We start from the raw sequence: 6,124 nt of genomic DNA, 5'->3' as shown, positions 1-6,124 counted from the left end.
AAACACTATTTCACATGATCATGTCACCGTGAAGTCCTTTGGAAGAAGGATGGATACAATTTAACAAATACAATTTAACATATGATTAAAACACTGACTGTTTATTGCTGTTTTGATGGCTAAGGTAAAGGAAACCATTGCATATTTCTTAAGGAATTGCAGCCACAAGATGTGATGAATGGCGACTAGCTTAATGACTTTGTTCTACTGCTGCAACAAAACAAAACACTTCAACCTCATTCCTGGTAGCCAGGGAGCTCAAGTACAAAAATTTCAGATGGAACCGAGTTTTTTTCTCAGCAGCCAAAAAGCGGAGAAGATCATTAACTCATTACGATGATTTTGTTTTTTTTTTTTTTTAAATGATATTTATTAAGATTTTCAAAAATACAGAAAGTAAAGATTAAAGTACATTCAAAGCCTTATTTTCATACATCCACTTTCCGGGACTCCCCCCTTCCCCCACCCCTACCATATTCCCCTTTCATATTGTTGGCTCCACAAGCTCTCAGTTCTAATTAAAGCTTAATTTGTTTAGACCATTATTCGAATTTAAAATTTATACACTCCTCATCAATACCCTTAATAAAAGACAAAAGTTCTCTCCCCAGGGCCCACCCCCATTTTCATTCCACAATTTCCCTTTTTTTTAAAGATAAGGACACCCCACACAATAGAAATATAAGAAATAAGAAATAAAAAATATAATAGGTGAAAAAGAGCCAGTTCAGAAAAAAAAGTTGACAAGCCTTTGGATTTTAGTTCTCCCCCCCCTGTCCCCGGTTTAATTTCCCCCTGACCACCAAACCATGTTATCTGCCTGGAATTCTTAAAGTCCATAAATCACCTATTTCCCCCAACTCCTTGCTGGCTTTTTCTTTTTATAGTTATTTTTTAAGACATTTAACTTCAAATCTTTAATAAAACTCCCCCCATTGTTCTTTCCAAGTTGTAGTCCAATTTCCTCTTGTTCCGCTGCTGAAACGTTCTAATTCAGAAGTTTAGTAACTCTGCAGGGATTATTGTTATTCAGGAACAAAAACTTGCGTTCAGTCCCTTCCTTTCTTCAATAGAAAATTCTATTGTCTCCTTTAACTGAACACCCTGTAGACAAAATATTATTTCCGTTTTGCAGCTTTCCCAGAAGATAACCAGTCCTGTAAAATTCCAATGGTATTTTTCCACTTACAACCATCTTTGTAATGTCCCGAAACTCCTCTAGGGGGATTGTCGTAACTTTGTTTTCTCTAGTCCAAAAGTCCGATTGTTATCCATGTTTTCGCCATTTTGTATCCAAGTTTTAACGGGTTATAGCAAATTGTAACAAATTTAACCAGCAAAGTTCTCATAATAAGATCCTCTCTGCTTTCCGACTTTGACAGCTACTTTGACAGCTGTCAAAATCTCCGACTCTTTTCACCAGGTTCTCTCTTCAATCACCCCGGTTCCCAGGGGGGGGGGTCACGTTTCCCTTCTCCCTCAATTCTTCCTCCAGCACAGTTCTTGTAGTTCCCCATCGTGGAATTCTTAGTTTTTATCAGCAATATAAATCTTTTTGGACCTTGGCTTCCCCGTCCTTGTTTTGGAAGGTTTACAGTAGGGAGGGGGACTGACTTCCTTTTTGGATCCCCCCCCCCCGCTCGTGTCCAATCCGAAAAAAAAAAATTTTTTTTTTCTCCTTTTGAACCCGGTTTCCAAATTACTCACGGGTTGTTGTTAAGAAGTCCGAATTTTCAATAGAAGAAGTCAGCGCTCTCCGCCGGATGGCATGCGGCTGCGCTCGGCAGGGATAGCAGAGGACTCAAAGCACCACGCTTCTCCCCGGCACCCGATCCGTAGCCTTTAAAAAGGCTCCTTCACGAGTCGGGAGGGCGCTAGCGGTGCCAGCCGAGTCTCCATGTCCACGGCCTCCGTGGCCGTGGTTTTTAAGGGTCCCCGCATCGCCGGTGCGGTAGGACCCAGCCCCTGCCGAGCAGGCTCCCTCCGGAGCTCGGAGGGAGTCCGCCATTCGGCGATGGCGCCAACCCGGAAGTCCAACTCATTACGATGATTTTGACCTATAACAGCTGCCGCATTTCTGTCCAAGATAAATAACTCACCATGAAGCAAAGGTGTATGCTACAAAAACAAAAAAACCTCACACACATAAGCACACAAAACCCTTTATTCTTGGCTTCTAAACTCTTTGCACTTGAAGTAGCAAAATTTATTTGAGTCTGCTGAAATTTAGGCTGTTGGCAGAATTAAAAATCATGAAAGAGCAGAAGAGCAGGATGTTTCTATGAAGACCTTAAAATAAGAATGCTTGAGATTCCAAAATATGTTTATTTTGATGCACCAAAGCTTCACTTTGCTTACACTTCCATGACGCACCCAATTTCACACCATTTATTTTCTTATTCGCTCACTCGCACCGTTTATATTCTGCACCTTCAGTATCCAAAACTAAAGCAGAACAGCAGTAGAAACCGACAAGAAAAAATGGCAACAGCAGTCTCAACATTAAAAAGTAAATTCAAAGTTTCTAAAAGTTCTTTAAAAGCCTGTGATTTCTCTAAAATCTTTGCAGGTGAACCTCCCCAACATAAGGAGCCACCACCAAAAAGGCTCTGAATCCAACCATCCCATCACGTATGAAATGTACACAGAAAGAACTGTGCAGGTCTCAAAGAGAGAGAGAGAGATAACCATAGAATTGTGGACTTTGAGCCAAGTGAGTGATCCAGAACATCTGATGCTGTATTGCCACAATGAAGATAAACAGATACAAGCCTGTAAGAAACTTGGATCGGAGGTCCTCATATAAATAAATATTTGGTGCTTTTTTACAAAAGAAAGAAAGAAAGAAAGAGAATTATTAAATGATCACAAATGCCATCATCATTACCACTGATTTGTATACCGCTTTTCCATAGTAAGCCATGCTCAAGGTGGCTCACAACAGAAAAAAATACGTAATTCACGAGGCACAAAACATAACACTTATTTAATCATTAAGTAAACGAAAGCACCTCCTTCATTAAATTAAACAGCCCCTTTATAATTAATAATATAAGGACTAACAGCAGAATACAAAACAGCAAAAACAACACAGCATCAAAATTAAATCTTGGCCCAAACAGAAGCCCTTAATTCCTGCCCCACTTTGATGGTCTCTAGGCATCCTGAGCAGCCTATTTTTCTGGATTTGTGGGTAAGATGGTCTCTAGCAGTAGCTTTTGTAGCAGAAATCTGTGGGGACCAGGCCCTTCCAGGCCAGATGGAAAAAGGCCAACAAAGCAGGCAGGAAGTTCTGCAGGACCCACAGTCAAGATGGCCATGCAAGTGTTACGTATAATTTCTTCTACCTGTAGAGACTGAGCATGCCCAGTTAACAACTAGATATTATATATACAGTGGTACCTCTGTATCAATATATTATATCATATATATATATCATATATATATATGCTGATTCCTAACAAATGCACTAAAAGAAACCCCAAGCTAAAGTAGGTCAGGAAGTGTATATTAAGGAAAAATTAACACCAGAATGCTGATAATTTTCACGAGCACTTAAGAAATTCACAAACTAATGTAGAAATGTGAAGAGCTGAGTTTAAGACTGGATAGAAGAGGGAGAGACCAGAGTCAGATGCAGGCGAGAGTGGTTTTCCTCAGGGTGTGAGATTGAGGAAAATGGAAGCTCTTCCAGGTGGGAGCTGGAAGGATTAAAATATCTCTATGTGGATTGAAGATTAATATAAAATGGTGATAGAGGGAGATATATTTATTTCTATATAATTTTGTATTTTATTAGGATTATTGTTGTTGTTTTATTTTATCTATCTTCCTTGTTTTCTTTCTCTTTCTTGTTTTCTTTCATTTTTTAGTTTTATTATTGTTTTTAGGATACGTTGAAAACTCTTAATAAAATTGATTTGAAAAATGAAAATAGGAAAAATGAAAAATTAAGAGAAACCAAAAATGACAGATTCACTCACGGTTCAAACGGCCCCCTTTTAAAGCCCTAACTAAAAATAAAAACAACTGATTTCAAAATGATTCCAACTTCACATAAGCAGATTTTATTGGTATCATATTCCAAAACGTAGTGGGAAACAAAACAAAAAAAGCAGGGTACACAGGCTCCATAATGTTAAAGAAAAACAGAAGCCAACATGTACCAAGCTGAAATGGTGGATTTATACTAAATAATAGAAAGGGTCCAATGTACCTCAGAAGCAAGGTTTTTTTTTTCCTCCAAAAGAAAATCACAAATAAGAAAAAAAACTAAAACAAATAGTTCGCACTATGAAAGTGTGCAAACTTGGAACAAATCCCCCCTCTTTTTTCTTATTGTTGTAGCGTAACAACCATTACTAAGACCTCAAAGGTACAGTAGCAGGGTATTACGTCATACCATATGCAAAACAAACCATCAATGATAAGAGGAATAAATAGCAACATGGAGCAGAATAATAAACTCTTCAGGTAAAATTTATTCCTGGGGCCAAACAGACCCTGCAATCCCTTTATTTATTTATTTTTGTACATGAACAAATAAACAGATTAAAAAAACAAAGGAAAGCTTCAAGTGATCTTGAAGTGGCAAAATAACTTTAGGACACACACAAAAAATGCTTCAGTTTTCTCTACCCTATTTAAGAAGATGCTGGTGATAGAATGGAACTCAGTTATCATATACATTTGGTTGTTTCCCTTTCCAGTTCATTTCAATAGGGGTAATTCAGACCACTGATAGTGGAACTGAATCACAATTTCTTTTTTTCTCCTTTAAAAAAAAAGAATCATAAAAAATAAGGGGAATGTACAACAATACATATTCAAAAAATATAGGAAAACATCAAAAACAACATTAAACGTTAAGAGTAATCACAAAAAGCAATCATTAAAACTACTGGCTATGTCATGGTTCAGTATGAAATGGTCCAGGATTATTTTTAAAAAAAGAATCTTTCTGGGTTACAGGCAGGATCAGACCAACCTCATGGGAATTCAGCCCAGTCAAAAGCTAGTGACCCAGCTCACATATTTAAATTCCTGGTGGCTGTATCCTGTGTAGGAATGCTTGAAGAATTCGTTTCTTAAATTTTTTATTTTTTTTTAAATCCATTTATACTGTAAGCTTGAACAAAGTAGAAAATAGAATAACGGGTATCTTAACAGTTAGTCAGGTTGAGATCATGCTTATAACTTTTGTGTAATGGACCTTCCTTGATATAACAGGGCAGAAAGCCACTCAGAATTAACATAGCAGAACACTAAGAATCCCTAACATGCGCTGGGCAGCCACTTGCATCTCTTGCAATGATCAATAAAATCAGTCCATTTTTGCCTGAACAAATCCTGAAAATCCTTGGCAAATTTTTCAAGCAGTTGCTGACGTCCACAGCAACTCCAAGAGCCCAGTAGAAGACTGTTAAACACACCCACTGCTAGTCTTATTGCTGCACCTTGTAAGATCTGAAAGAGTTTAATTAAACTGAAAGTTAGCTTCAGCAAGACAGATGGCAAAGTGAAAAGACACGCCGAACAAAGGATAATAAAAGCACACATTGTGGTGTTAATGTGCTGTGCTTAATTATATTCCTTTGTGCTATAACAATGTTGAAAACATTTTGTCTGCCGTCGTGCAACTGAGTAGCGGAGTGAAAATCCAGCTGACAAAATGTTTACTCAACTTTCTCACCGTGCAATTTAGATGAGGATGACAATTTGACAAGCAGAGCATATTCAAGTGCAGGTGATGCAATTAAATGCAGCGTCATAAGCAAATGATTGCTTTTTTGTTGTTGTTGTTGTTGCTGCTGCTGCTGCTGCTAAAGTCCTTTTAGTTGCAAGCAGTTGCAAGTCATCCAGCAACTCATATCTCCTGGGCAATCTGACAGTAATGGAAAGGGCTCCCTCCGGAAGAAGACTGCGTTGCATGATCTCAGCATAAATATCAGAGGTTGTGAAATATAAGCACACCCTCCCTGTGGAATCCTAAATAGTAGATATTTTCTGAAACGATGTGAACAAGAGCAAGATAGGAGTGCACCCACAGAAGCTGTCAGTGAAAGAGACCGACAAACTGTAAAAAATATATATTAGTGGGTGTGAAATATTTTTCAAGGCTAGG

This window comes from Podarcis pityusensis, assembly GCF_964106645.2.
Source record: "Podarcis pityusensis genome assembly, chromosome: 3".
In the NCBI taxonomy this organism is placed as follows: domain Eukaryota; kingdom Metazoa; phylum Chordata; class Lepidosauria; order Squamata; family Lacertidae; genus Podarcis; species Podarcis pityusensis.
The sequence above is the reverse complement of the archived record's forward strand: the minus strand, read 5'-3'. Positions refer to the sequence as shown.